This window comes from Lontra canadensis, unplaced genomic scaffold, assembly GCF_010015895.1.
Source record: "Lontra canadensis isolate GAN:19392208 unplaced genomic scaffold, GSC_riverotter_1.0 scaffold19, whole genome shotgun sequence".
Taxonomy (NCBI): Eukaryota; Metazoa; Chordata; class Mammalia; order Carnivora; family Mustelidae; genus Lontra; species Lontra canadensis.
Genome location: NW_022631013.1, coordinates 22412404 through 22438681, shown reverse-complemented (window position 1 = coordinate 22438681; position 26278 = coordinate 22412404).

Genomic DNA, 26278 nt, shown 5'->3' with positions numbered 1-26278 from the left:
GAACTGCGGTGCCCCCTCTTTATGGGAATGAACGGGCTAAGGGTCTTTCTCATTGTTTTGTTCTGTTTTGTTTTTTAATTAGAGGATCCATTAGCCACGGAGTATTTTCAACAACACCGCTTACCGCAGCGCTTCCTGCCAAGAACAAGGTTGGAGGTGAGGGTCTCTGCATGGGTGCAGCCTCGAGGTCAGAGCAATGCAGTAACATCTCCTTCCTGCCCAGGCAGAGGGATCGCTCTCACCTCTTTCCATCTCCTCTCAGTCTTCCTTCCCTCTCCCCTCCCTGCTCCCTGTCCCCCTTGGAAGCATCCTGGAGCTCCAGCCAACCTCCGGGTAGTGCTTCCCTCGCCTGTATTCTTCCAAACGGCCATCACCACACCTCACATCATGCCCATGGCACAAGGGGCATATGACTTGTCACTGCACCCTGGCACTCAGAGAGAGCCTGATACACAGACTCGTTCTGTCAGTCTTTAAGTAAACTTCGCTTACAAACGTCTCCGCCAAATGCAGCCACTTACATTTCCCATCTAACTTCCATGGCAATCACTGAACAAATTATTCTGTCTTCTCTTACAGACAGAAGAAACTGAGGCTCTTAAAGGTGCCGAGATTGAGGCAGACGGAACTGACAGGGCCCGCTGGAATCCAGGCCTGCATCTGTGTCATTCCTCCACCTCAGGCCAGCAAGAATATTTACAAGGATACCAGCCACGTCGCCAGCCTGCACAGCTTTTCTTTCTTTCTTTTTTTTTTTTTTAATTTTTTTAAAGATTTTTTATTTATTTGTCAAAGAGAGAGAGAGCACACATAAGCAGGCAGAGTGGCAGGCAGAGACAGAAAGAGAAGCAGGCTCCCTGCGGGGCAAGGAGCCTGATGCGGGACTCGATCCCAGAACTCTGGGATCATGGCCTGAGGCGAAGGCAGCAGCTTAACCCACTGAGCCACCCAGGCGTCCCTGCACAGCTTTTCTTTAGTGATCACTAAAGGAGAATGATTTTTTTTTTTTCTATTTCAAATCAATGTCTAAAGGCTACTTCTAGAACAAACTGAGAATAAACTAGATGGCCAATCCTACCCTGGACCCCCTCTGCCATTTTATTGCTAGAATCTTCCTCACGCACAACTTCCTAGAAGCAACGCAGTATGAAGAAGAAAGCAAGGTTCTGAAGTCAGGCAGACCTGATATTTAATCCTGGCTCTGTTGTTTATCAGCTGTGTGACCTTAAACAGATTACTTAATCTCCCAGGGCCTTGATTTCCTCAATAGCAAAATGGGGTTAAGGGGAGCCCTCTCACACTGTTGGTGGAAATGCAAGCCGGTACAGCCACTCCGGAAAACAGTATGGAGGTTCCTCAAGATGTTAAAAATGGAGCTACCCTATGACCCAGCAATTGCACTACTGGATATTTACCTCAAAGATACAGATGTAGTGAAAAGAAGGGGCATCTACAACCCAAAATTCATAGCAGCAGAGTCCACAACAGACAAACTGTGGAAGGAGCTGAGATGACCTTCAACAGATGAATGGATAAAGATGTGGTTCATATACACAATGGAATATTACACAGCCATCAGAAAGGATGAATATCCAACTTTTGCATCAACATGGACAGGACTGGAGGACATTATGCTCAGTGAAATAAGTCAAGCAGAGAAAGACAATTTCACTCCTACGTGGAATATGAGGAATATCACAGAAAACCATAGGGGAAGGGAGGGAAAACTGAAGGGAAGAAATCAGAGAGGGAGGCAAACCATGAGAGACTCCGGACTCTGGGAAACAAACTGAGGATTGCGGAAGGGGAGGTGGGTGGGGAGATGGGGGTAACTGGATGATGTGGGCTTTAAGGAGGGCACGTGCTGTGATGAGCGCTGGGTGTCACATGCAACTAATGAATCACTGAACACGACATCAAACACTAATGATGTCCTGTATGTTGGCTAACTGAATTTAAATTTTTTAAAAAAGGATGCCTATTTCGTAGGCTGGCAAGATGAAGAGAAATTACAGGTCAGGAAAAAGCAGTGGTAAAACGTTTACACAGATGAGATAGATGATACATTGATAATAGATGTTAGATATCGTATAGACGCTAGACACAGGACAGATGACAGATGAGGTAAACAGATGGATAAACTGCAGCATGTAATATGAAGCTCATTTTGTAACCTGAGAACGTGAATGTTAGAAGTTAAGGAAAGGGAGAAGTAATGACATTCTCATTTCCGATGAGGGACCTGAGACTCAGAGATGGTAGCTAACTGGCGGCCATTAGCACAGAGCTAATGACTGACCCCATCCCATCATGCACCCTGCACTTACATGCCGCTGCCCAGCATCCACTAGGCACTCAACAAGCACTTGCAGGTGAATTAAACAAGGAATGATGGGATGTGGTCTAAAAACCCAGCAGCATAATCCAGCAATCCAGTACAGTTCTCTGGTCTTCAGGCAGGATCATTCCTGTTGCACCTTACTGCAATTTACATGAGTTTTAGTGACTCCAACAACCTTTTCAGAGAAGAGAAGCCGGAGCTTAAGAACACCAAGAAGTTTAACTGCTCCATTCTAGTGCTTACGGCTATTCTTAAACAAGTAAGTTCAAGTTCTTTTGCCCTTCGAATATTGAAGAAATAAAATTCCACTTAATGATATTCAATATACCAACAGTTCTCATGTGTTTTAATGTTACAGAACTTGACTGAGTTCCACAGAGAGAGCCATGATGGTATCATGGAAAGTGGACTAGACACTGTGTTAGGAGACATGGGTTCAAATCTCAGTCCCTATGAACTCTAGATATGATAGCCCCTGTGCCTCTGTTTCTTATGTACGAAATGGAAAAGTAATACTTGCCCCATCCATTATAATTAAGTGGGAACACAGATATTATAGTGCCTGTCTTGATGTGTCATGCATAAAAAGTGCTTAATAAATATTCACCCATTTGATGGAATGCACATGTGGCATCTAGCATGATACACACACTTAATAAGATGTTATCCATTCTGTTCAATCCCAACATTATATCTGAGTCCCTAGGAGGAATGTCATAAATGTTCATTCTCTCAATGGAATATTTAACCAATGACTGGCATAGTAGTTGCTTAATGAATGTTCATTCATTCAGTGGATTCCTAGCACAGTGCATAGCACTTGGTCGACACTCAATAAATGCTGGTTGAATTCAAGGAAAATGGAACGTTATTCATTTAATGAGATTTTGCAATCCCATAAATATTGTACGCTGTTGCCAGTGCTTTACAAAGTGAATCCACCATTGCTGAAATGTTCTCAGCTTGTGCTGGTTAAGAGACCCTTGTAAACTATTTTCCAAACATCCAGCACTCCATCAGTGTGCCATAATAACACTGGTAATGCTGAACACCCCCCGGACCCTAAACGAGGGGCAGGATAGTGCAGCATATGAATTAATTTAGAAGTCAATAAAAGATCCATTTCCACAGAGACCAATGCAACTGCACAATCCTTCCTCTGCTTGCCCGGAGCTCTGCTTGACAGTTGTTCTGGGAGATCAGAGACACACTGGATCCTGAGGAAAAATTCCCAAGCATAGGCAGCAACTGTCAGGAACCAGAAATGCATTTATGCAAATGTGGGTATGCATGAAAGTACACGTGTGCCTTAAATCTTTTAAAGGATTAGTCCTCAAAAGTTTTGCTTTATTTAAGTTCTTTCCAACAATAAAGCAATTCCCTTAGGGAAAAGGGAAATGGCTTTTTTTTTTTTAAGAATTTTTTTTTAAAGATTTTATTTATTTATTTGAGAGAGAGAGAGAGAGAGCACGAGAGGGGTCAGAGGGAGAAGGTCAGAGTGAGAAGCAGACCCCCCCACCAAGCAGGGAGCCCAATACTGGACTCGATCCTGGGACTCCAGGATCATGACCCGAACCGAAGGTAGTCACCCAACCAACTGAGCCACTCAGGCACCCCAGGAAATGGCTTTTAATTGTGCAGTTTCCCCTTTTAGAGAGCACATTCCCTAGAATGATCAGCAAGCAAAAACTTAAGGGAAGGAGAGATGCTTTCAACAGACATTTGTTTCTCCAGTTAATCAGAGGTCCAGAAGGACTCTACAGGATTCCTTCGCAGAGAAGGTAAGTGATACTGGAGTTCAGCTCTGAAGAATGTGCATGAGTTCCACAGGCAGAAAAGGTGGGAAAGAGCTTTCCAGGTCTCAAAGGGAAAGTGGCATTTAAGGTACAGCAAGGAGTTCTGTACGGCTGGGGATCTAGTATGTAGGGCCAAGAGGTTAGTAGCACTAAGGGACACTGAAAAGGTGGGCCAGGCTGAGACTGGAGACTTCGAAGCCATGGCCCATGATCAGTGAGGAATACTATGCTTGTTTCTCTTTTATAACACTTACCTCCATTGGTCTTATTTTAGACTTGGTTGTTTAATATGGTTTTTTTCCCACTTCCTTCTTCTAGTCTGTTATCCCTGAGACCAGGATATGTGTGTGTGTGTGTGTGTGTGTGTGTGTTACCTTTATTCATATCTATAAGTCTAGCTTAGCACATTATCCATAATAAGCACAAAACAAGTTCCAGATTAAATACGAAGCCAGGATACCCTCCCAGAAATTAATATCTGTTGCCTATCATCGCCCTTTATAGAGAGTCAGCGTGCCTGTCCGGAGTTAATGCCAGAAAAAGTTCCTCTATGGAATTTTAAACCAAAGGGCATTTAATACCAGGAATGAAGGGCTTATATAATCCTTAGAGGCTAGAGGAGCCACTCTGGAGGACTGCTGGCTCAAGTGCACACCTCCAAAGTTGAGGTTCAGAAGTCAGAGCAGTGTTGCTTTGGACTTAAACTTCTAACACCTTTCATTCTCAAAGAGCCAGTGACCACATCACATGCTATAAATCGGAGTCAATTTGCAGATACATGTGTGTCTACGACCCCACTCGCTGGCAACAATGACAACAGGACTATGGATTCTAGTTCACCTCCAACTTGCAAGTCAACTAGAATTTTATGTCATTCGTGGGACTTAATTTGCTTCCAGCACCCCTAACTGCAAGGGAGTCAGGGAAATAATAGTTTTTAGTCTTCTAGCCCCTCTGGTAAAGAAAGATCCCTAAGAGGGCAGCTGGGTGGCTCAGTCAGTTAAGCATCTGCCTTCAGCTCAGGTCATGATCCCGGGGTCCTGGGATCGAGTCCCAGGATGGGCTCCCTGCTCAGCAAGAAATCTGCTTCTCTCTCTCCCTCTGCTGCTCCCCCTGTTTGTGCTCTCTCAATTTCTCTCTCTCTTTCTCTGTCAAATAAATAAATAAAAATCTTGAAAAGAAAAGATCCTTAAAAAAGGGATGGGAATGGATGCCTGGTTCTAACTGAAGATAACCAGTACATTAAGGGATAATTTAAACTACTCCCTGCTTAACACATGAAGTATGTTCAAAACAAACAAACAAAAAAAACAATGCATCCAAAAATAAAACAAAAAGGAAACAAACAAATCACCTCCTTCTAACCTGGGTGCAATTTTCTAAGAAATAAAAAGATTATTTTTAGTAGCCTTATTTTTTGACTAAAATGAGAAGTACTTGCTTTTTCCCCTTCCCCTTCCTCCTCCTCTTGCTTTCTCTTCCCTTTCCTTTCTGAATGAGTCATTCTGAACCCACTAGTTGGGACAAAGCAGGTCCAGCTTGGGTGAGAAAGCCATGTTGGTTAAGAGGAGGGTACCAGAACCAGCCTGCAGAGGGGCAGCCTGGCATGAGGTGTCAGCTCCTGAGCAGGATCAGGAGAGATTCCTAAAGGGCACATAGACAGGCGTGGGGTGTCAGAGTCTATGCAAGGAGAAAAGAGCATCCATATGGGGGATGGCCCAAAGGGCGGAGTTAATGCCCAAGAAAGGTGAAGAGAACATCCAGGTTGGGGGATGTCCCAGTGCAGGGCATCAGCCTGAGCTGGGGTGAGAAGGCATCTACACAGGAGGAGGGGGAAGAGGCAGAAATGGAAGATAGGTCACACATGGACCAATACATAAGTAAGTAGGTTATAAATAAGGGAAGCCAGGCTTTTTACTATGGTAGAAGAGAGTCACAGCATAGAAGAGGAGAAAACTAAAACAAATCCTATGATGTTAGTCTGTAATAGAACTATGAGTGTAAACTCATTATTTTCAATATATACGTAAATATAGAAAATGTATGTGTAAATATGAATCTGTGCGTGCGCGCGCGTGTGTGTCTGTCTTGGCTCTGCGCACACAAAGGACCTGTGAACAGTGACACCTCAGTGAGCACAATTAGCTCTCAAATCTTGGCTTTCAAACAACGCTCTGTACTAATAGGAACCTGGGTTCCTTGGACAAATGGCTGATTCCAGGACCGGGAAAGGGAAAGTACAAGATGAGCCTGAAACATCTTGTTGTGCCAGAAAATAAGGAAAGACTCAAAGGATGATGAGAACATGCTAAAAGGACACAGAAGCCAGAGTAAAAGGACTCCCGCTGGCCAAATCTGGGACACTCTGAACATCAAATAAATAATGAGAACAAAGGGTGATGATTCCTTGAATAAACCAGAAAACAAGGCATCTGCCTTGGACGTCTGACCAAGAATAGGGTCTTTACATGGTTTCCAAGTAGCTCCCCACAAAATTACAGAGAGAAGAAAGAGGACAACTTGACGATAGAGAAGCCTGGCCAATCACGCTGCAGGAAGTCACCATAATGAACATGATGGGTGATGGGACAAACTGGGACTGTGCACCACGTGATGGAATGCAGTGAGTAGGGTTGATGTTGCTTCCAGAGATGCACAACGGGGATCACATCACAGAGGGACATTAGAGCAACTCAATCCAACGGAGGGACATTCTATGAAAGAACTGTCCTGTAATCCTCACCAGTGTCAAGGTTATGAAAATAAGGAAAGTCTGGGAAACTGTTCCGTGCAAAAGGAGGATAAAGAGACATGACAACTAGGGACAGTGATTCTGAAGTGGAGTTTTTGAGAAGGACTCACAGGGCATGATTGGTACAGCTGGTGAACCTGGAGTGGAGTCTGAGGGCTTGCAGGAAACACCCGCTTAAGTGTTCTGGGGTCGTAGAACATCAGCTTGATAACCTATTTCTAAATAATCCAGACAGGGGAAAAAACGTTCTTGGTGTTGCACTTGGAACTCTTCTGTAAGTTTTTGGATATTTCAAGATAAAATTTATTTTTTTAAAATTGTAAGTATGCAAGCACCAGGGGAATCTAAGTTTATGAAATCAATAACCAAAACCCTGACCTGTCTTACAGCTTCAAAAGCACATTCCATTTAAACTCTCCAAACAGATGAGAGTTTTTTGTTTCTCCACACTGGATGTGGGTAATATAAAATGACCCTCTATTGCTGAGTCTTCTGGAAGAGGCAGTCCTCCTGGAGGCTGTGTTGGACATATATACCCATCTGTAAAGTTCCAGCATCTATCATAATGTGTGGAAAGAAAACCTGGTTAAGAGTAAGACAATCCACAGTCTGAATGTCCTTTTCGCTGCTTCCTAAATATATGCCACTTTTGGTGACTGCCTTCCCTCCCTAAGCTTCGGTTTCCTTAAATATAAAATGGAGATCGTAATATTTACTTCACAGTATTGTTGGAAGAATTCAATACAATAATGGGCATGAACCTGCCTACAGAATGACTAGCATAGGAGCACAAGGGTTTTGTTCTGTTTTTAATTGCACAACAATTTAACCTTATATAATCAATCCAACAAAGTTCCTTTGACCCTAACATAACTTCTCCTGCTTCAAGCTGGACACATCTGCCATTCACTCACTCCTTCTCACTCATTTCTGCACTTACTGTTTGACAATTACTTACTGAGAGCCTACTCTACCCAGCACTGCGTTCCCAGTTGGAAGAATAAACCTCAAGTTACCTTTTTTTGTTTTCCCTACAGAGAGGAAGACGCAATGGGAAATAGTGCTTTACATACAGCTGTGGATTATGAATTTAAATCAGTTTAATAATCCAACCCAGGGTGTGTTTGCATTTCATTCCCCCTCTTTTATTGTAGCTATTAAACCCACCCACTTCTCCATCACATACATATTTATTTTCCAATGAGTTCTGAAAGACTTCCAAGGTAGAGCAAGAGACAGGGAATGCAGCTGACGTCTGCCTCCCCCTGGGAATTATGTCACTCCTTGACTTAATTCCTCCTGACATTTTCCCCATTGTACTTTCTGCTCTTCATCAAAATACATCCCTTTCAGAAAACAAATGTACTTACTGACTGCCCAGGACAATCCTGGAAACTGAAACGGTTGCAACTGGTCATGTGTAGGGTTAAAACCAAAAACAAACAAAAAAAAAACAGTCAGGCAACAAGATGTGGAGACACATTCTATAAGGTCTACAGAGCACAAAAGGGTCAATTCTGATATCCAGAGTCCTGGGGTTTCTCTGTAAACCCCACTTAGGCAAGATAGAGGGATTTATGTTTCATTTTTAAGCCACTGACAATTTTGTTTGCTTAAGCTTAATTGTTCCCGGATATTGAGAGAGTACAGAAGGTGACTGTATGTTTGATTTTAATGACTCTTTTTGGCCCTGATTTAACATCCTCGCTGAAAAAATCACCAACGTACGTGCAAACAGTACGTTTCTTGTTGTTTTTCGGTTTTCTTTTTCCAGAAGAGATTCTGACGGAGGTGAAATGCAGATAAAATCCAGCTGTGCAGCCCAAGCCCCTTCCTCTAGTGGAAGGTTCTCCATCACTGAGCTGGACGTCACAAGCACAGAGGCTGGAGAGTGCTGATCTTTGTCAGAGGCAAAGCCAGCTAGCAGGGAGTCCACACGCCTCCCTCCTCTCACCATCTACCACCAGCCCTTCTGTCCCCTGCAATCTGACTTCTACCTGTACCGTTTCTTCCAAACTGCCTTGGACCAGTGGCAATGTCTTCGGGTCACCCCCCTCCCTGACTGCCCAGGGACAGGACAACTTAAACTGCCAGACATGCGGCAGAACTTTCAGAAGAGCATGAAATCAGCTAGGTCAATTGTGAAATAACTGTTGTGTGACACCACCAAATCATGCAGCCAAGGGCCCCTGGAGGTGGGGAGGTGACCTCCACCCTCCCACCCACCGGCATCTGGCTCAATCTAGGTACAGCATGGGCCCCCCACAGCCTGCCCTTCCGGTCTCACATCATCAGGCAGCACCAGGCACAGGTGGCCCACCCTTTAAAACCCTCTCCTTCCTGGACTATTCCCCACTCTGCTGCCCCTCCCCTTGTACCTCTCCAGCCCTGCCCACTCTGGGGGCTCTCATCAGGCTTCTTTCTCAGTAACCCCCTTTTTTTTAAGATTTTATTTATTTATTTGACAGACAGAGACCACAGACAGAGACCACAAGTAGGCAGAGAGGCAGGCAGAGAGAGAGGAGAAAGCAGGCTCTCTGCTGAGCAGAGAGCCTGATGTGGGGCTCGATCCCAGGACCCTGAGATCATGACCTGAGCCGAAGGCAGAGGGTTTAACCCACTGAGCCACCCAGGCGCCCCTCTCAGTCCTCCCTTTAAAAAGCTGGTGTAACTCAGGCCTCGGGGAGGAGAAGGGCAAGCAAAATGCCAGCCATATCAGAAGCCCAGAGACAGGGTAAATAGATTTTGAAAAAGTATATTCAACAGTTTTGCTTAATATTTAATAAAGGAAATAGAGGTCTACTCTTTTTTCCCTACAATCCTTGAAGGTAAAGCTCAGAAAAATCTCCTTAGTTGTGAAGGCACAAGAATGAGACAAGGATTCTCAGCTACACCCGTGATCCCCAGAATTCCATCAGTTTGTTTCTCTAGTTCTTTTTGTGTCGGGGGTGGGGAGTATGTTTACCAAAACAGTATGAGCGTTGCACTGAAGGTTGAGAAATGCTGTTCTCAATAACCTCATCTACTCCCACAGCTTCGATTATACCTAAAACAACAACTCCCAAAGCTCTATCTCCATCCCAGATCTCTCTATGGAACCTCTGATCCATGCATGGACTGCTAGCTAGATGTTTCCATTTGTGAGTCTCAAAGCCAGCAGGTCTGAAGGTGAGGTCACCATCTTCCCCACTCGCTGCTCCCCATCTCTGCAAGTGGCACCACATCTTCCCCATTACCTGGACCAGAGACTGGGGATGCCCCCCTTGTCCTTGCTCTTCCCATGCAAGGGTCACCTCCAAAACATCTCATATACCCATCCTCTCCTCTCCTTCACTGCAGACACTGCCTCAGTTCTGGCCCTGCCTACATGGTCTCTTAGGAGTGTAAGAGCCTCCAAACTGGGTTCCTTGGCTTCAAATCCTCCTTCTTGCCTATCTTCCACATGGTTGGAAAATGGCCAATTTAAAATATAGGTCTAAGCAGTTCACTCATTCCCTTGCTAAACAGTCTGGTGGCTCTTTGTTGCTTACAGAATAAACTTTAATATTCTCAGAACCACCACTGGAAGGCTCGTGGCAGTAGGCTCCATCCTACCTTCTCTGCTTCTTTTCCTGCCAGCCCTGCTTCAAATTCTACTTTCCAACTACTTTATTTTCCCAGGTCCCCAGTCCTTCTCATCTATAGACTCAATGCATAGTTACCTCCACTTGGAATTCCTGCTCCCCACCTCGCTACCTAGTGAACTCCCATACTTCCTGCAGAACCCAACGGGGTGTCACCTTCTTACAGTGCCTTTCCAAAATCCTCCAGGTAGGGGTGCCTGGGTGGCTCAGTGGGTTAAGCCGCTGCCTTCAGCTCAGGTCATGATCTCAGAGTCCTGGGATCGAATCCCGCATCGGGCTCTCTGCTCAGCAGGGAGCCTGCTTCCCTCTCTCTCTCTCTTTCTCTCTGCCTGCCTCTCCATCTACTTGTGATCTCTCTCTGTCAAATAGATAAATAAAATCTTTAAAAAAAAAAAAAAATCCTCCAGGTAAAAATAATTGTTCTCTCTGTTTTCCTGCTGTACTACCCAATGGACTTCTTTAAGCCTTTGCCAAATTTGTAAATTTAATTATTTGGTTAGTGTCTGTCTTCCCCTGAATATCATGTACTCTTATAAGTATAGAAACTTAAGCAGCATGTACATCTGTTTCCCCAGAATTTAGTAGAGAGCCTGGTACAGAGTAGGGAATGAATGAATGAATGAATGAATGATGAACTGAGGGTGCCTACTACTTTTCCCAGGATTACTGTCCTCTCAGGTCCTCTGGGACATAATAGGCCCAGACAGGGTCATGAAGGATTACAGTATCTTTTCATCAGCTCTCTAATGTGGCATAACAAATTACCTCAAATTTAATGGATTAAAAATCAATCATCATTTATGATCTCCCTGTGGATAGGGAATTTGGAGAGGGCACTTATCCCTTCTTCATGATGTCTGAGGCTTTTACTAGAAAACTCAAAGGCTGGGGGCTGGGATTTTTCGAAGGCTCATTTGCTTTCATGTTGACATTGATTGTCAGCTGGTAGGTTTAGCTAAAACCAAACACTTCCGTGTAGCTTCTCCATATGGCTTGAGCTTCCTCACAATTGGGTGGATGGATTTCAAGGACAAATGTCCTAAGAATAAGGGGGGGGTGCTAGAGAAGAGGTGGAAACTATGTATTTTTATTACATAACTTTGAAATTCGTGCAGCATCACTTTTGCCACATTCTGCTGATTGAGGCCATTATAAAGGTCCATCCAGGTCCAAGAGAAGGGGACATGGAACCCACTACACTAACTGATAAAACAGTGTTAATGCCACATTGTAACAGGTACATGTGGAATGACATATACATTGGTGTGGCCATATTTGGAAAATACCTGCCATGATCTTCTTCAAGGAAACCGCCCTCTGCTATTATGAGCTAGTGTGGGCACTATCTTAACCTCATGAGGCACTGGCAGTGCATTAACATGGAATCCAAAAAGGCTACCCAACTTTGTGTTCTGCATCTCAGAGGCAGAACTTTCCATTCAATTTCCATTCAATTAGCAAGAGTCCCATACTCCTCAGGGACATGATATTGTTCTAGGAAGACTGCAGAGACTGATGTAGGATATCCATTTACTAAATTTACTCACAAAAGACCAGGCCCCACAGATGAATCACACATCCCCTGCCTTCCAGAAGGAAATATACTCAAAACCACTTCTCCTTGCTACATTGCACCATCACACCTGAACTAAGTTAGCACACTTCCACTGTCTTTTCCCCCTGACACAGAACCTTGGTTCCAGACGTAAAATGGATTGCGGATATGGCAAGTTATGCCTGAGTTTAGGTACAAACACAATTTAGGCTTCCAAGCTGAGGCTTTCTATTGTGCAAGGAAGAATTTTAAAACCACCATAAAAATAAAACAGTTAAAAAGATAAAACATTACCAATGTCTGAAATGTGTAGATACTACAGGACTCAGTTTCCTTGTGTGAAAAAAAACTACAACCCTGGTCGGGGGCCAGGGGCCAAACCTTGTGAGCAGCCTGTTTTTGTAAATAAAGTTTTATTGGAACACAGCCATGCCCAGTGATTTAAGAATGGTTTATGGTTACTTTCTTGTGGCAGAGTTGAAGAGCTGCAACAGAGACTGTCTGAACCCACAAAACCAAAAATATTTACTATCTGGCCCTTTACAGAAAAGTGTGCTGACCTTGCTTGAGATTAGACTAAATCTGTTCACCTGCTTGTATCCATCCCAGCAGTGGCCATTTCTCATGCATTACCTCCATGCCAGCCCCTGCACTGGGAGTGAGCTATGTGTGAGCTTCAAACTTTGCACAGAGCTACCAAGGAAATATCATCTTCATCTTGCAGATAGAGAAAACCAAGACTTAAAGAGGTAACAATTTTGTACAAAGCCAGTGGTGGAATTCAAACCCAGGTCAGTGTGATTCCAAAGGCCATGCTCTTTTCTTTATACCTGTCAATAAAAGCACAAGAAATAGAGCCTGCTGCTTCCTGGAAGGCCGTCTGGGTGAGAAACAACTACCTTTCTTGTTGCAATCTAGAAACTGTTGTACACGATTATCAGCCTAAGGAATCTGCACTTGAGCAGAACCACTTTTCCCAGATGACTGCTTGCAGTGGAGACGATTCATCATCTAGGGAGGCGGGGATCCCAGACAGTGCCCCTGGAAGTCCTTGAACAGAACAGAGAGAGATGGGCCACGAAGCTTACAGCACACCCCTCCCACGAGCTGAGACAGGGGATTGGAGCTATAGATGTGGTCCTGCGGAGACCCCACAGCCTCCCTCAGGGCTCCTCAACTTGGAGGAGATGCACAGGGCCTGAGGAGCATTGGGCACAGCAGGTATCTTTGTCGGGACCGTAGCCTCTGCTGTGAGGACACTCCCACCAGCACTTGCCAAATTCCAGGCATCTCCGTTTCGCTAGGAGCCATACCTCTGAGTGGAAGTCTGCATTCTCCAGCTCCAAAGGGTTAGCATCCCTACAAGGGGGGACAGAGAGGTGTGTGGGGGCACAGGGCACACAAGACATGGGCATCTGCCAGATGGTGCCTGAAAACTCCCCTATCACATCCTTATTGACACTGAGACCCAAGTCTTAGCTCTGCTAATGAAAAAGAGAGCTTTGCCTACAAGATACTGAGGTGGGTTTTCGTTGTTGCCATTTTTTTTTTTATTCTCTCTCATTCATTACACACATTTTTATTGAGAACCCACGGTCTGGCACTTCTAGGCATTAAGCATAAGCGATAAATAAATGAGACCGTATTCCCTGTCATCAGTAATAATTCTTGTGTGCTTATGACATACCAGGTACTCTTCTAAAGTCTGTACAGGCAGTAACATAATTAAAACTCACAGCAACACTACGAGGTAGGTACTAGTATCGTCTCATTTCACGAAAGAAAAAACTGAGGCACAGGAATGTTCATTCATTCAGCAAATGCATTACACATGCACACATGCTCACAGCCCCATGAATATATAATACTATGCTAATATTCACAAAAATGGAATGTATACAGTTGAAGCACCAGAGTTTTAAAAAAAGTCCTTAAGCATACACGTTTACACACATTTCTGCTCATTCCACCATCCCTGCTAAGAAAGCCATTTTATGGATGGTAAAGTCCCGAGTGGTTAAAGGCGCATAAGATCACGCAGCCGTGTGGCACAGCTGTCAGGCCAGTGCTGTTCCATGGACGGACTGGATGAAGAGATGCGAGAGGCACTTCTCAGCTTTAGAACCTGAGGGATGATTCCCAAGTGCCTTGTTCTCCCACCATGTCCCATGGACCCTCATTAGTCTTCCCAAGCCCAGGTACCTTCCAAAAGAAATTAAATATCACTCAACAAGTGCAAGGTAAACTGAGGAACCACCCCCCGACCCCCACCACCAGCACCAGGAGGTGAAGAGGCTGGGAACCAGCCGCCTGGCTTCAGAGTCCTACGGCTTTGCTCTAATCATCAGGGCAGAACTTCTCCACCCAAATCAACCGAGTGCGACAGCCAAATGCTCCCACAGGGGGCTCATGAAGCCACCTTCGCAGCATGTTTGCCTCTGCCCTGAAAAGCCATACGGGAGTCTGACTGTCTGAGAGGCACAGTGGGAGCAAGCCATCACCCACAGAGAGGAAGGAGGATGGCCTTTGAGAGAGCTAAAAGCAACCTGGGAGTGAAGACAAGGTGCATGGGGAGCTAGGATAGGATATTGTGCCCAATGGAAGTGAGCCTGAAAAGCAACAAGTCTGACTTCTCAAGCGACTTGCAAATGCATTTGGGAAGCTTCTGTGAGGCTCTCAGAATCACTGATGTCAGGTCTCGGGGCGGGGGGGGGGGGGGGGGCAAGACGTGTCTCCTAGTACCAGCCCTTCCATGGGGTTTTACTGGCTTAGACAGTGGTGGTGCCTGTAGTGCAAAACCAAACTTACTAATGCCAGGCATCCAGAGTTGACTGCAGCGTCCCAGTGTAGAATTCAATGGTACTCACTGTGCAGATGGGTTGTAAAGACAAAATGGAGTCAGCTTAGGATCTCAATGTGGGTTTGCTCAATCACTGATTTAGTCAGGAAATACTTCTGGAGTACAGAGTGTCAAGCATTATGCCTTGTTGCTAGGGCTACAAAGGGGACTAAGGCAGTAAGGCATATCCCTGCTTGTTCTGTGGGACAGACAAGTGAGTACACGGTGTACCAGTGTGATGTGAGGAGGGCTGTGACTGAGGGATGGGCAGGAGAAAGAAGCACAAACTCTGATGGGACCAGGAATGGGGTGACAGGGCTAGCAACACTAGCAAACACTTGTTTGAGCTGTGAGCCCTTCGAGCAACTTAACTTCCTCAGGCCTAAGTTCCTTGTCTATGAAACGGAAATAAACCAGTTGCCTCCTTGGAAATGTGTTGTGAAGATTCAGCATTAATACATAAAAGGGTTCTAAGCGGCACCTGGCACATCCTGAGGGTCACATATGAGTTGTCACTGTTAAACAGAGGCTGTTCCCTCCTGGCCTCACTCACCTCCTCACATCCCTCTTATTTCCTTCTCCTGCCCCTAACTACCAGCTGCCCGTTCTCTTGCTGGAACACTGGTGGTCACTTTCACTTCATCTGGCTCCATTTGTCCAGAAAATGCTCTCTCAGTGTTCTTCTTCCCCTCTGGGACCTCTTTCTCCATTTCTTCCTCTGTCCATCCCTAACCACTGGTGTTTCTGGGGCTTCCACCACTAGCTGTCTCCTCCTTCTGCCCTGGCACAGTCTTCCAGGGAACTGTGTGGCCACACATTGACCACGCCCACCTTGATGTGTCCAGAGCAGACCACCCTTTCGAGCTTGCGGCCCACATCCCCATCTACACCTCCACTTGGATGTCCCAACACCACGCATCCACATTGGAGCTATCCTTTTCATCCCCACACCTGCTCCTCCTGGCATCCCAATCTCAGTAAGCAGGACAACTACCTGCCCAGTTGCCCAAGCTAGAAACTGAGAGTTGTTCAAGAATCTTCTTGCCATTCCACCTCCACATCTAATTAGTCATCAAGTCTTGTTGATTTCACATCTTTTGACACTGTCCCCTTCTCTCCAGCTCCACTGCCTCTGCCTAGATCAGGCTCCTGCCATAGTTCTCTCAGTTTGGGTATGGCTTCCTAACAAAGCTCTTCTCAACAGCCTTTGCCCACCTTGAATCCTTCCTCTACATGACAAATACTTCCCATCAAAGACCAGATAGTAATTATTTTAAGTTCTGCAGCCATAGAATCTCTGTCATAACTAGGTTAAGTCTACCATTACAGTACAAAAGCAGTGACAATGCATAAATGGGTATGACCGGGTTCCAGCAAAATTCTACTTAGAAAAAAGGAGCTGGACACATTCAGCTCATGAGCCAGAGTGTCAACCCTTTTCTAGGTGGTTGTCAAGGTTGTCAAACAAAAAGTGCTTTAAATAACATGTATTCTGGGTCCACTTAACCCCTCAAACTCTGCCCTACAAATTAGGACCAGGCAGGTCCCATACAGCAAAGCAGGCCATCAAGAACAGCAGCCAAAATATAAATAAATATCAAAACACATGACACCAAACTCCTACTAAACAGAGTTATGGAGTTATAATTACTCATTCAACAAGATTAATGGTGCACCTGTTACATGCCACGCATGTGGGGCCGTGAGGCTCTCACAGCTACAGCCTCTGGCTGCAGCGCGCTCACCATGCAATGGAAGAGGCAGAATAGGGCATGACTACAGGTGAGACCCACGGACATGTGGCAAAGGAAGTCTTTCAGGGATGCGCTCCAAGCGGTTTTCCATAATTGCACACGAATGTTCGCAGTCTAGTGCCTGCTCCTCTAGCCTCATTTCTCCTCACTTGATCAGCGCTTCCTGAGCTCCAGCTGCACAGAATCCCTCCCTTTCTGGGGTCCGTCACAAGTCTGTGTGCTTGTTCATGCTCCTTCCTCTGCTGGAACTGCAAGTTCTCTCTTGCTCATCATGTATCACTCACAACCAGCTCATAGATTCAGTGTCCCTGACAGCTAGCAAGTCCTTAATGCTTCATTCAACCGGAATGAATACTGAAACTAATACAACATTGTATTAACTAACTGGAATTAAAATAAAAATTTTAAAATTTGAGTGAATAAATTAAAGGCCCAACTCAGGGGCTCCTGGGTGGCTCAGTCTTTAAGCATCTGCCTTTGGCTCAGGTCATAATCCCAGGGTCCTGGGATCAAGTCCCACATTGGGCTCCCTGCTTGGCGGGAAGCCTACTTCTCCCTCTCCCACTCACCCTGCCTGTGTTCCCTCTCTTGCTCTCTCTCTCTCAAATAAATAAATAAAATCTTTATAAAAAAATAATAAAGGCCCAATTCAATTGTCTACCTTTTCTGTGAAGCCCTCCTTGATTTTCTGGAGCAGAATTAGTTGTTGCCTTCTCCATACCCCTTTGCTCATCTTCGTCAGAGCATATACTACACAGTACTAAGATTATTGATTTATGTGTCTCATGACCCAGTTATCAGTTCCTTAGGAGTAAAGAAAGTATCTTAAATATGTTGGTGGACGCTTCTCACTTCCCTAACAGATGTACCCTCTCCCTGAAATTATCACTACTTAATACATATTTTCTGCTCAATGCTGATTGATAAAGCAATCACTATAAAAAGGAATGAATGAATAATGGATACAAAATAGAATCGTGGATATAAATAATCCATGTGATGCAGGCACAAAGAAGAGAGGATTCATCCTTACTACAAGTATCAGGAAAAGCTACACAGAGAAGATGGCATGAAAACTGAGCCTTGATAGATTATTAGAAGTCTGCCTACTAAACAGGAGAGGGGAAGGCACCCCAAAAGAGGCAACAGTGTGAGCAAAAGTGAGGAGGAATGAAAGAACATGGCAGATTTGGGAATGATAACTACATAGACTGGGCTGGAGCTAAGAAGGAGTGGACCATGGAGAGCCCCCACAGGGAGGTTGACGTGGTCAGACTCACATTCCAGCAAGGTAAGTGTGTGCTAATGACAGGCAAGAGATCAGGCGCCAAGAGGGGCACCTGGGTGGCTCAGTGGGTTAAGCCTCTGCCTTCAGCTCAGGTCATGGTCTCAGGGTCCTGGGATAGAGCCCTACCTCAGGTTCTCTGTTCGGCGGGGAGCCTGCTTCCCTCTCTCTCTTTCTCTGCCTACTTATGATCTCTGTCTATCAAATAAATAAATAAAATCTTTAAAAAAAAAAACTGTGCTTAGGGAAACTTTATTAAAAAAAGAGAGAGAGAGAGAGAGAGATCAGGTGCCAGGAGACCCTTCAGAGGCGGCTGCCCTTACCTTTGTCTGAGACACGTATGAAGAAGACGTGGCCTAAGACAGTGAATGCCAAGGTGGGGAGGAGGGACCACTCCATAGACCTTTAAGAAAGGAATCAACAGGAGCACTACTTTGCAGAAAAACAAGAGCAGATGCAGAGAGAGAGGAGCCAAGGAGAACATGAACTAAATGAAGTGGAATCAGATCAGGTGATCTGAATTGCAAAGAGATAAGCCTTCTCGAAGGAACTGGGGCAAACTCTAGAGTCAAGGGGGAGTTACAGAGAATGGGAAACTCGACCGCAGAGACATTCCCTCCACATTTTACAGGAGCTACAAGACTGGCGAGGAGAGCCGGGTGCCTGGCAGAGGTTCATACCGCAGCAGTGACCCAGAGCAGCACGTGCATGACTAACAACCCCGTAACAGGCCCTTCCTCATGAGCTGTAATGGGAGCCGTGCAGACAGATGGGTCGGGTGTTCCCAGCAACCCTCAGGGAGGGACAACTGGAGGGCTCACTTAGGAAAACAGGTGAGACTCATTCTTGAAATGTCCTAGCTGTTGCTGTGTGAGCGTGCTGGGTTCCCCAAGCATCCCGAAAGCTTCTCTTGCCCTTTAGGAAGGGAGTGATCCTAGTATCTTCTTAGCTGTGACACTCGGACAGCCGCCCTGCCCTATTGGGCTTGCTGTCCTTATCTATAAAATAGAAATTACTATCCAAGCTGCCCTGAAAGGTGATTGTGAGCAACCGATGAGAAAAGGGATGTGAAACTAGCTTCTCAGGAAACTAAGAAGCACTAATAAATGTTAGGGGTTAGTATTATTATTTTATAAGCCATGAACTGTACCTGACATTATTTCTCCATATTTCTGAGAAAAATGTGGTCTCTGTCCAAATCATCCAAAGCGTTAGCAATTTTTTTTTCCTGATAGAAAGTAATTTCTTCTCTCAAAAGGTAAGTGACGATTTGCTAATGGCAGACACACTGGAAAGTTTGAGTGTGGTCTTCCCGATGCCACTTAGCAACACAGGACAGCCCAGCAGCACCTGCAATGCTCCGAAGGGGCAGACGGCAGATGGAGCTGACCATGAGGCAAGGAGAGAACACTTTCATGGCCTATTTCTCAGAAGATTCCAAAAGAAACCCCCAAGGGCTTGTCACACCTCCACCAGAACTTAACCAAGAGCAGAAAGAGCAGCTCAACATCTAAAATGTGCCACCTCCGATTAAAAATTGGTCTCTAGGGGAGAAGAATGTAGACTAGAGAGAGCTGGAGAGGCTCTTTGTATTATTCATAATTAGTTACCAGATTGGTTTTCCTTTGTGACAGTGTCTTCTGCCCATGGGTCTGTTTAGAAAATACAACCCTCGGGCGCCTGGGTGGCTCAGTGGGATAAGCCGCTGCCTTCGGCTCAGGTCATGATCTCAGGGTCCTGGGATCGAGTCCCGCATCGGGCTCTCTGCTCAGCAGGGAGCCTGCTTCCCTCTCTCTCTCTGCCTGCCTCTCTGTCTACTTGTGATCTCTGTCTGTCAAATCAATAAATAAAAATCTTAAAAAAAAAAAAAATAAAAAAATAAAAAATAAATAAAACATTAAGAAAATACAACCCTCACTATTCCACAGTCCCCAGTGAAGCCATGAAGATGAGCGTTACTGCGATTGTTACCGCTTGCATTCAAGAGGGAGGAGAAACCGCAGCCCACAGTGACATGCAGTTTGTAGCAGGACCGTGACTCCTGACTCCCCTCTCGCCACTCTTCGTGTACTCAGCAGGATGGCAAACTCCCTGGGGCAGGACCGTGTCTTCCATTTTTTACCACCTGACCTCCTGCTCCAAGCGGAGGCTTGGGAATGCATTCTAATTAAACGACCTTGTTTGTATTCATTCCACACATATGTAATGGGCCCCCAATAAATGCCCATGGGGATAATGAAGAATTTATATATAAACTAAATTCTGCTTGAAACCTGGAAGCAGGTGGTATAGGGAGAAGAAAGAGCAAGAGCCCACAGTTATTTCAGGTTGAACGTATAGGAAGAAATACAAGCATAAAACAGCATTTAGAGAGATGGGACTCGTCACCATTGCCAGTGACAGAAGAATGCTGTTGGGATAAGAAGAGGACCTTAGGGGCGCCTGGGTGGCTCAGTTGGTTTAGCAGCTGCCTTCGGCTGAGGTCATGATCCCAGCGTCCTGGGATCGAGTCCCACATCGGGCTCCTTGCTCGGCAGGGAGCCTGCTTCTCCCTCTGCCTCTGCCTGCCTCTCTGTCTGCCTGTGCTCGCTCTCTCACCCTCTGTCTCTGACAAATAAATAAAATAAAATTTAAAAAAAAAAAAAAAAAAAAAAGAAGAGGACCTTAGGGGCGCCTGGGTGGCTCAGTGGGTTAAAGCCTCTGCCTCAGGTCGTGATCTCAGGGTCCTGGGATCGAGCCCCACATCGGGCTCTCTGCTTGGCGGGGAGCCTGCTTCCTCCTCTCTCCCTCTTTGCCTGCCTCTCTGCCTACTTGTGATCTCTGTCTGTCAAATAAATAAATAAATAATCTTTTTGGGGGGAAAAAAAAAAGAAGAAGAAAAAGAAGAGGACTTAGCCCGCTTGCTGTATGCCAGTGGTTCTCACTTCGGTGGGTTGTAGAATGACCTGAAGAGTGACTGAAGAAGGCAGAGCCCCAGGCTCCTTGAAGTAGGATATGGCCTGGGCCTTAGTATTTTACCAGAGTTCCCCAGGTGACACTGGCCAAAGTTTGCAGAATGCTATTCTAAGCAGACTCTTCTTGGGACGGAAACGCCATAGCCAGTGACTCTGAATTTTCCCCTCTTCCTTGGCATGATAAAGGGCATGAGGCTTCCAGTGGAGGCAAGTGGTTGACCTCTGCCTATCAGGGGCATTGCCTGTTTATAAATCCACAGGACTCAGTCAAGCCTGCTCATCTCTAACTTAGGACTTAAGGGGAAGCTGGCATGGGAGAAGCTCTCTGGGGTGCTCCATCACCGCTGGGAAAGATATTGCTCCAGTTACGTTCTCGTGACACCTTTCCCAACATACACGTTTGCTCTTTAAACCATGTTTTTTCAGTGAACATTGACTAAGCCACTACCAAGAACCGGGTCACTTCCAGAGGTGAATTAGGCAAGTTCCTATGTTCAAGGGCCTCCCAGGCTGGTAGGAGAGACCAGAGATTTACGGAGTAACTCTGCAAATGCTGTAAGAAAGACGTGAGCCTGGGGAGGGAAGACTAACTCAGATGCGGCCAGGGAAAGCTTCCTGGGGAAGTGACGTTTGAAAAGTACAAGCATCCCAGGCAGGGAAGGGGAAGCAAGCTCTTGGTAGAGAAACCAGCTGGTGGCAAGGCCAGAAGGCTGCCCTGGGGAGAGCTTCCTAACAGACAAGTGTAGCTAAGATGCAGGGTGTGGAGGTCACAGAGGAGGGAGGCGAGACTGAATGAGGGCCCGGAATGCCACATAAGAGTTCAGGCTTAATCTTTAACAACTGAGAGCCTTCCTCTTCTGTTACCTGCCCCCCCCTTCCACTTGTTCTCCTCTCTGCCTCTCTTGTCCAACCAGGAGGCTAGAGAAGAGAGAAAAGCAAAGGAGGAAGGGAGGGTGTTCGAAGGGAGAAGGGAGAAAGGAGGAGAGGAAGAGAGACATTCCAGTTCCCTTTTTTTTTCCTTGGCCCCACCTTGAAATGCTGTTGCTTATGTTTTATAAGAAATTAACAATTTGGGGCACCTGGGTGGCTCAGTGGGTTAAGCCTCTGCCTTCGGCTAGGGTCATGATCTCAGGGTCCTGGGATTGAGCCCCGCATCGGGCTCTCTGCTCAGCAGGGAGCCTGCTTCCCCCACCTGCCTGCCTGCCTCTCTGCCTACTTGTGTTCTCTCTCTCTGTCAAATAAATAAATAAATTCTTTAAAAAAAAAAAAAAAAGAAATTAACAATTTAATGATTTCTGGCTTCACAAGAGACTTAAGTGCTGAACTTCAACCCAGGAGGGCTGGGTTCAGCTGAGGTGGAACAAGTCCAGCCGAGGGTTGTGGTTCCCAACAATTTGACCTCAAAGGCTGACCTGTGCCTGCCATGGGTTTTGTTTTGTTTTTTTTAATTAACATATAATGTATTATTTGTTTCAGGGGTACAGGTCTGTGAATCATCAGTCTTACAAAATTCATATCACTCACCAGAGCACATACCCTCCCCAATGTCCATAGTTTTACTTAGGTTTGTAATGTCTACTAACTGAGAAAATAAAAAAAGAAAAAAAATTCTGCTGTTAATTCAGGAGCACTCTAGAGTAAATTTATATTCATTTTATGCAATAGTATCCACACGCTTGAAAATTCATTAGTGCACATTAACCTACATCAAAAAACAAGTAACAAAAAAAATAAAATAAAATAACATACATGGATAAATATCCGCAACATGTGTGATAGACCAACGGCTAATGCCTTAATATATAAAGAGTTCTTACAAATTAATGAGAACAAGACCAACCCAACAGGAGGAAAAAATGGATAGCAAGAGGCATTTGCAATGGTGTTGACAGAAAAAGAAATATTAATATCTTAATTTTTCTCATAATGAAAATATGTATATATATGGAATACCATTTTCTTAACCTGGTAGAGTAGCAAAGATGAAAATATTTGATACTCATGGAGTAGAAAGAAGGTGTCGAGAAAATACCACTTTCATGCATCACTGGGAAAATGTAAATGGGATCAGATAATTCATAGGGCAATTTGACTACATCTATTAACAACTTTTTTCTTTTTCACATTTATTAAAATTTTAAATATACTCTTATTTGCACAGAAATGCTACATATAAAATTACACATGTTTACCAGGAATGTCAAATGAGCTGGACTCAATAAGGGGCAATATAATGCAATTTTATTTAATTTTTTCACCCTGTAAACTAATCACCTGCTCCTTAAACTCACAAAAAAAAAATCTATGATTTCAAAGCACACTCCAGTATATTTAACCAAACTCCAAACAAATTGACAAACTGCATTTTTTAAAGGGGTGTGGGGCACCTTAGTATCTCCGTCACTTAAGCATCAGCCTTCAGCTCAGGTCATGATCCCAGGGTCCTGGGATGGAGCCCCACATCAGGTTCCCTGCTCAGCACAAAGCCTGCTTCCCCCTCTCCCTCTGCCTACTGCTCCCCCTGCTTGTGCTCTCTCCCTCTCTGTCAAATAAATAAATCTTTTTTAAAATTTGAGGGAGAGGGGCACCTGGGTGGCTCAGTGGGTTAAAGCCTCTGCTTTCAGCTCTGGTCATGATCCCAGGGTCCTGGAATAGAGCCCCGCATCGGGATCTCTGCTCCGCAGGGAGCCTGCTTCCCTTCCTCTCTCTGGCTGCCTCTCCACCTACTTGTGATCTCTGTCTGTCAAGTAAATAAATAAAATCTTTTAAAAAAAAAAATTTGAGAGAGAGAGAGCACGCATAGGTTGAGAGGGGTGGATATTAAGCCTGCTCCGTGGAGACTCACTCTCATGACCCTGAGATCATGACGTGGGCGGAAATTAAGAGTTGGATGCTTAGGGGCGCCTGGGTGGCTCAGTGGGTTAAAGCCTCTGCCTTCGGCTCGGGTCATGATCCCGGGGTCCTGGGATCGAGCCCCACATGGGCTCTCTGCTCAGCAGAGAGCCTGCTTCCCCCCTCTCTCTCTGCCTGCCTCTCTGCCTACTTGTGATCTCTGTCTGTCAAATAAATAAATAAAAATCTTTAAAATAAAAAATAATTAAAAAAAAAAAAAAAGAGTTGGATGCTTAAACAACTGAGCCACACAGGCGCCCCTGAACAAACTGCATTTGAAAGTTTCTCCCTTCTTCAGCTCAGGTCTGCTTCAAGGCTGGATGCTAGTGTGGGAAAGGGAGACAAGGCTGTCTTCTTCTAGTTCACCTCACTGGCTCCAGAGGACAGGACCCAGATAAAGAGGACAAAGGCAAGGAGGCGGGGTTTCCCAAGGCTGGCACTGCTGCTCTCTGGGCTGGGGGGCTTGTGTGGGTCCCCCACACATCCCACTTTGGGAGCTTCCACGGGAGTGCCCTAGGTGCCCTGGAAGCTCCTCCATCCCACTACTTTCAACTTCTGCCTTAGGCTGTGGGCTTTCAACACTCCTCTCTTCTATTCTTTCAGAAAACCCTGCTGGGAAGAGTCTCTCTCCAGGTGGCTCTTGTCTGTCCCTCCCCTGCTGGCCCATTTCTCCAACCGTGGAACACTGGTTCTTTTCCTTGCCTCTGTAGGCGGAGGGTCCCTGGATCCCAGCAGGGTGCTCTCTCTCTTTTTTTTCTCTCCCAACTCAGGCCAGCCCAGCCTCTCCTTCCCAAACTCAGGTCCCAAGGACTGACGCCATGCTCTTCATGGGTTCTGTCTAAGCCTTTCTCAATTGGTTTCATTCAGCCTCCCCCTCAGAGATGGGAGTAGGGAGGGACAGGGGACACACTGACAACACTCTCCAAAGAAACACACTCTTCCCAGCCTCTCCAATCTCTGCCACCTCCTGAACGCTGGGGTCAAGTGATGGTCCATGCTGGTAAAAGGGACTGTGCAATCTCAGTGGGGCAGTCTAGGTAGGCTTGTCCCTCCTTTAGGACTGCAGAAGCAGATGCTCAGTACTGTCTTATTCTAGGGATCTGGAGCTTCGGTCAGAAACTGAGACTAAAACAGCCCCGTTTTAACATGCTGTTATATGTATTTACCACACACATCACTTACAGCATTGCTTATAATAGGAAAAAATAACCTAAATGTCTAGAAAGCAAATTATGAACAACCATATGATCATCTGTATATGTCATTATCGGAAAAACTCTACATGATATATTATTAAATTTTTTAAAAAGCAGAGTGCAGAATACCATAGGATCCCATTTGTATGTGGGTGGTTTTAAGGGGACATTTTGTTATATACATGGTTGAGTCTGCACAGAGAAAATTCTGGGGAGTGAAATGGTAAGCAGACCTACTATTCACTGCATATATTTTTTACAATTTTTGAATTTTTACCATGATGCACTAGTTTTATCATCTTAAAACCTATTATTAAAAAAAAATAAAGATATGCATAGTGAGGTGCTCCTTTTTAGAAACCACTGCTTCTTGTTAAATTATGTTATATTAGTCACCATACAATACATTAGTGTTTGATGTAGTGTTCCATGATTCATTGTTTGCGTATAACATCCACTGTTCCGTGCAATGTTTATTTACAAAAACCAAATGCCTTCATTCAAACAACACAGAAAAATGAAAAGAAAAAAAGAAGATAGCTACAAAAAGTATCTATAAAGAAAAAAGTAGAAAATACATACCTAATAACATTTTTTAAAAATCCATTTCCCACCCACTCTGCCCTGCAAGATTACCAGTTTTAACAGTCATGTGTATATCTTCTTCTAGGTGTTTCTGTATGACTCTATAGCATATATAATTTTCCTTACACTAAAAATAGGATCAGACTATAAAAAATATTTTTTTCACTTATAAAATATACGTTGTACCTCCATCCCTGCCACACTACTCTTCCTCATCTTACTAGTTAACCTCTGTGTGTCCCCAACCTACATATAGTTTACTTGACCAAAACTTGAGACAGATGAGCTTCTAAGCAAAGCTGTAGTGGCCACCCTTACGCATGCACACTGTAACATCTCCACCATGACATCCCTTCGATAGGACTGCTGGGGCACTTAACATGGTGACAGACACTGCCAAAATTCCACGCAGCTCCTCTCCCTGCCACCCTTCACAACAAACCCTTCTTGGACAATGCCACAGCAACGTAAGCCACCTTCTGGATACCATGATAAACCACACCAAGAGACTCAAGACCTGCAGCCTGGGACTCATAGACCTCATGAGAGCTTGTCCATCAGGACATGACCATTCCTACAGCTATGTGACAGAAGAAGATGAAAGAATGATAAGGAGTGTTGTATTTCTATTACACAACCACAGATTAAATTTGGGATGAAAAGACAGAGTCTGTATCACCATCACTATGGTAAAACATGAATCACC